At 33.6% G+C, this 6,000-nt stretch overlaps 1 protein-coding gene across 1 annotated transcript in view; it reads right to left on the bottom strand.

Moving 5' to 3' along the window:
• Positions 1 to 2,432, bottom strand: part of LOC111052060 (ABC transporter G family member 23) — a 46,006-nt gene extending 43,574 nt beyond the window's left edge. The window contains exon 1 of the mRNA XM_039430187.1: positions 2,327 to 2,432. The gene's annotated coding sequence lies outside the window, so the exon portion shown is untranslated. The remainder of the gene's footprint in view (positions 1 to 2,326) is intronic.
• Positions 2,433 to 6,000: the final 3,568 nt, after the last annotated feature.

Consider the following 6,000-nt stretch of genomic DNA (forward strand, 5'->3'; position numbering starts at 1 on the left):
TTCATTGTTTTATTGTTTGAAATCCCAACTGCGAATCTATTCAGCCATGACTCGAAATATTAAAAAATATTCATAGCTTGGAAGAATGGATGGAATTTTTCTTGGAAAGTGATTCTTTCAAGAACAGTTTACACCAGCTGTAAATTTCCACTCGGATTTTATTGGATTGCAGATGACTAAAAATTGTGGAAAATCATAGAGTTCAGTAGAAATAAATCAAGATTTATCCACTATTTGGATGGACGTGAAATCACATCAAATCTTGTTCACTGTAAATAACATAACTGTGAATAAGATTCAACGTAGAGAATATTATTAGGTGATATTCAAAGAGAAAATGAGTGACAATAGAAACCACTCTGAGTACTACCATCACATTTCTTCAATTTTGAGCAACCAAATTTCGTGATCATTGAAACGCAATCTCGCGTTCTATCCCTTTTTATTCAAGTTCATTCATTATATAACTTTCTCTGCTAATTCGGGATAAGAGAATGAATAGAAAAATTCCACTTAGTGTGTTTTTTGAATTGTTTTTCAACAAAAATGATATAATAAATTTGAAAATAGATGAGAACAGCTATTCGTTTTACACCCTTTGTAACACGATTAATGGCAATGGATCAATAATGATTATTACTGATTTGATCCAATTTCCAAAAGAAAAAAATAGAAATTTATTGTTATTGGATGTCTTGCTTGATAATTATTATACCAAGTCGCTAACATTGTAGCAAGTTACTGAGGAAGTTGCAAAAACACAGAGCAGTTTTCTACCGGCTTTGACTTGGTCAGGGTTAGCAAGTAGTGTACCACAAGTTCTACAGCTAGTTCCGTTTTGCGGAAGTATAGGGTTTTTATTGATGCATGAGAATCTTGCAAAAAACAAGACATTCAACAACCAATAATATTTATCATCGAAGAGGACATGGAACCATTAATCTTGATGGCTTTGTAGAAATACTTTAAAATGTACACGTTTATAGTCTCTTCAATATTACTTCTTGTAGACTGTGATAAAAAAGCTTGAGATCATTATCATGATATCAAAATAATAATTATGGTTATTCGGGAAATGTAGACGTTAAAAATTAGGTACCTTATGGTTGATATAGACCTGGTTTAGTCTATTTTGAAGTTAAGATCATGGATAATCAAGTCATTAATTCATTTTTCACATTTTTCCAGCGTAAAAAGGATAAATGTTGTAGAGAAAATAGAGCAACTCTGGTTCATGTAAAGCGAAATTCGGCGATTTTGAGACCTCATTAAATAGGAAAATGACTTTCAGATCCATGCTCTTTTGATTTAGGGAATAAACGTTGAATGCGTGTAAACTTTGTCATTGAAATAACGCTACTGATACGAACTGGGCCCTTCTCCCACAAAGAGCGTTAGTAATTATTCAGAGATGCACACTTTGGATCTTTATAAAGTTTAAGTGAGTGTGCGATCGTCACTTAATTGTTTCAAGCATATATACGTTTTTATACTCTTGATGGTTCCACAACTTCAATGAAATCAGGCTACATTATCTTGAAAAAGAAATCTGTCCAACATGTCGAATTGATGCACATTGTAAATCAATCATGGTATAATACCTTAAACGTACTTTATTTCAATGAAATCATGGAAAGGTTAGTGTAATCTGTCATTCAATCAATCTTAGCTTCATGAGTGAATGAAATTGAGGATGAATGGTTCAAATGAAATAGCTGAGAAGCTGAATACTTATAATCCTCTTAATACTTACTTGATACTTAATACTTAATACTTACTTAAATACTTATAATCGTCCTTTTTTCTCTCCTACAAAACTAGAACCTTATCACATTGGAAGAGTTACTATCACAAAAGTCTTTCTGTTCAATTTAATCTATTTGAGTGCAATACTTACAAATTGTTTGATTTCTAGGTGATTTTTGAAATCTCTCCTAATCGTGAGTTTTATAAGAATAGTTTTGGAGACAATCTATTCTGGCAAAAGTGAGTTAAACTCTCTGTGTTAAAATACAACAGCTTGAGTATATTCTACAAATTAAAGTTGTCTTTTTCCATGTTTTCCAATAGATAATGAATTAACCAAATGACACCCTGAGCTTTTTCAGCATTATTTGTATTTCTAATATTATAGTGTTGCAGCTTTAAAGAAATTTGTAAAGATGACTATTTGAAAGTAAACAAACACTATGTTGATAAACAAAAAATTGTCCATATATCTAAGTTGACTGCATGTTGGTATTATTGCTGAAAGTCGAGAAATTTATTAATTTCAACTATCCATTTTTAATTTCAATATCCATAATTTCGGAAACTATCCACTTACCTATGAATTATCCAGTTATTGTACACAAGACACTCGCGTGACCACACTATCGCACAATTGAGTCACTTGGTTGCACACCGTTTGCGAAGAAGGTAGGCCAGTCACTGGAAGCAAGACGCTGCTAGCAACCTATCTGCCGGCATCTCAGGGTCCCCTTCCCCGCTATCCGACAGGGGGACCCTTCAAATAAATTGTCTCTCTCTTCGTTACTTTGTTCCTCAATTAATCCCATCTCACTCCTCCTTGTTACAATATTCTTTGTCCCTCTCTTCCTCTCTGTTACTTCTCTCGTTTATTTTGTTCTGTCTCTCCACTATTCTACTTACTATTCTACTGTTATCTATTCTACTGTTCTCTATTTTAGTATTCTCCTACTATTCTACTGTTTCTGTGAGATTCTCTTAGCTCTTTCTTACTAATTCTCTTAGATTATACTCTCGTTCACTTCTCCATTCTATTGGTTTTCGTTGAAGTCCCTCTGGTGCTTATTTTCTTATTTCTCTTTGTAATCTCTTCAATATTAATCGGTTCGGCTGTTCATATTTCATATTAAATTTGGACATTGTTGATATTGATAATTTTCCATTGTAAACAAGAACAAGTTCTATGATATTCTATTTTCCTTCATTTTTTGTGATAATCATCTACGTCTCTCCTTTACACTCTAACTGCTTCATCTAACTATCTTTCTCCTATCCTATCTTTCCACACTCGTCTATTGCACTACTTCTCCCAAACAATCTATCATATTATTTGAGGATATACTTCCAATGATCCAAACTATCAATTTTTGATCTCTCAATTTAGTTCATACACCGTCTTACTTTTTTCCCTCTATTATCCTTTTTCTTTTCGTTTCTGCTACATTTTTTCTCTTATTGTTTATTCATCTTTCTCTCATTGTATTTCTGTTTTTTCTTATTCGTCCATCTCTATCTCTTGACTTTCCCTGCTCCTATTCGTTTCATGCACCTAGTACTCTATATTTTTTCTCCTGCGTATAATTTACAATTAAACAGTTTCTTTATCAGTTGTATTCCTGAAATTTAAGAGAAGTGAATTAATTCTTTATTCATTTTCCACCACTCCCGATATTTAATCCTTTTCCATTCCTCTTCTTCCTTACTTCATTATTATTTATCCTCTCTCCTCTTTCTCCTCCTTTTCTCCTTCTTATTTTTCCTTTTTCTCTGATTTCTTCCCTCCTCCAACTCCTCCTCTTCTCCTTCTTTTATTCTCATTTCTTTTCTCCTCCATCTCCTTCTCCTCTTTCTCCAAGTCCTCCTCCTCATCCTGCCTTTAGTCCACTTCACCTTCTCAAAATGTTCCTTCCACATTGTCTCTCCTGCTCCTACGAGCATTTATCTTTTCTCCTTCTCCACCGTCGTGAGCTAGGTAGCTATGCTATGGGTAGGGTACCTGTTGTGCAAACGTTTGATGTGTAGAGCGTGTTCTGGCTTTACTGACTCCGGGGCCAGCCATGCAAGCAGGCTGCCAGGATCTCCACAGAGCGAGAGCCTCTGAAACATTTGACCTTATCCTTCTGGTACTTTAAAAGCTTCAGAATGGAGATGCTGAAGATGTGTAATTATTAGTATTTGTATTGTTAGATTCTCTGGTTTGCTTAGTAGGCCTACAGGAATACAGTTTTATGGAACCTCTGTGGAGAGATCTTAAAGATTCAGTTTAGAATCTTCAAATACTAGAGTTCAAATTATACTAATTACTATAAGGTGATTATTCCATTAGTATCATAATTATCATTATTTGAACTCTAAGGATTATAAACTCGAGCTCTAAGATCTCTTCACTGAAACTATGGCATGCTATACAGTATATAATGGTATAAACGCATGATTATAGAAATCAATGAATGTTATCACAATAAAGTTGGTACTATAAGAGTTCTAAAAATACTCATACTCCTTTATCCATAAGTATATTTTCAGAGGTATACGTGAAAGATTTCTCGGTAAGGGAATTTGGCAGAGCATGTGAGTGATCTCATAGATTCAGTTCATTGAACATTGCGTTGTTGTTATGTATCCTATTTTCATTTTATTGCAGTACCTAGAACTCCAATTATCCGAGCTCTGATGATCCGAATCACTTTTAGAAAAACATGAAATCTCCGCTGATTTCCACAAATTTCAGTTATTTTCAATGAGCATTAACAGTCGTTTAGAAAAGTTCAATATTCATACAGTATAAAGTATACAACCGGTTGAAATCAGAGTAAATACTACTTCGTATTTTATGTTTAGTTGAGTGTTTCTTTTTAATTTTCTCTTCCTCTGTGAAAACTCGACTCATTCAACTATTCGATTAATCAAATTAATTGGTCCAGTTCCAATTAATTTGGATGATTTGGAATTATACTGCAATTTCATACTGTAAACTTTCAATCACTTTTAATTTGTATCGAACATATCTTGAAACTGGCATCTCCCAAAAACCTCTTGGCCCAACAATAACCCCTACATTCTACCATTTTACCAGGATTTATCATTGTATTAATTGATTGAATAATGAAGTGATCTTGATGTCCGTTCCCTGTAGAATTTCTTTACATCCTAAATTAGCAACAAATATTCTTGCCATTCAATTAATAATACTGTTCTTTCCTATTACCATAACTCATCTCAGCGTGGGTGTTCAGTGGTCACGGTCGTTTGTTCCGGAGCTAAAACAAAGTACAAGAAATTCATCTTCCGTTTTTCAGGAAATAATAAAGATCCTGTATTACAATTCCTCCTTTAGATCTTTCGCTAATTGACTTATCTTATTGATGTATCCTTCCACTTTAATCCTTTCAAATTATATTTTTGGGGGAATCCCTGTAATGTTTCCGTTTTAGAATAATTTGATAGGCTATAAATTATTGTGTGAATGTAGGACGGACAGTATGAATAGACAAAAATATTATTTAAACACGAAATTGATGAAATTAACAATGAAAAATGAATTTGACAAGTGAAGAAGAATAATGTAGAATCTTGGTAAGAAAATCTGTACTTACGTCAATATCTGTGCGAGAGAACATCATTTTCGGAGGAGCGGTTAATAAGATAATAATACCTCATTGAGAAAAATCAATTCCGTACCGTTACTACTCCTTTGTAGTGTAAAATTGAGTTTATCTGTTGAAATAGAAAAAGCTTGTATTATTCATTTTTTCATAGTTTATTAATAATTAGCAAAACTATCTTATAATTTATAGTGATAAATGAATAAGAATACATTCTATAAGAATGTATTAAAATATCTGAAAATACAGCAGTGGCCACCCCACTGAGCCCATGGTCGGTGGACGCACCCCGCCCTTCATTTAGAAAAAATCAGCTTCTACCCCCTCCATACAAGAAAATTTCGGCAGTAGTCAAATTAAACTTAGAAACTTAGCTGACCTTTTTTGGGACCCCCAAGATATGATTATGGGCCTAATTTTATGATTTTGAGTCCACCCCTGCAGGAATCTCGAGTTTGCAGTCTGGGAGCAAACCCCCTACGTGGGCAGCACTGAAGAAAACATTTAACCCCTCTCTCTGTTTGTACACTATTAGACGCTCTTTGGAACTCCATCTAGCTTTGGATTCCTTTAAAAGTATTGTCAAATCGTTTAGAGTTCTTAAATACATTTATTATATACATTTTGTTTATATACACACATTATA

The sequence above is a fragment of the Nilaparvata lugens genome, chromosome 6 (assembly GCF_014356525.2).
Source record: "Nilaparvata lugens isolate BPH chromosome 6, ASM1435652v1, whole genome shotgun sequence".
Lineage (NCBI taxonomy): Eukaryota > Metazoa > Arthropoda > Insecta > Hemiptera > Delphacidae > Nilaparvata > Nilaparvata lugens.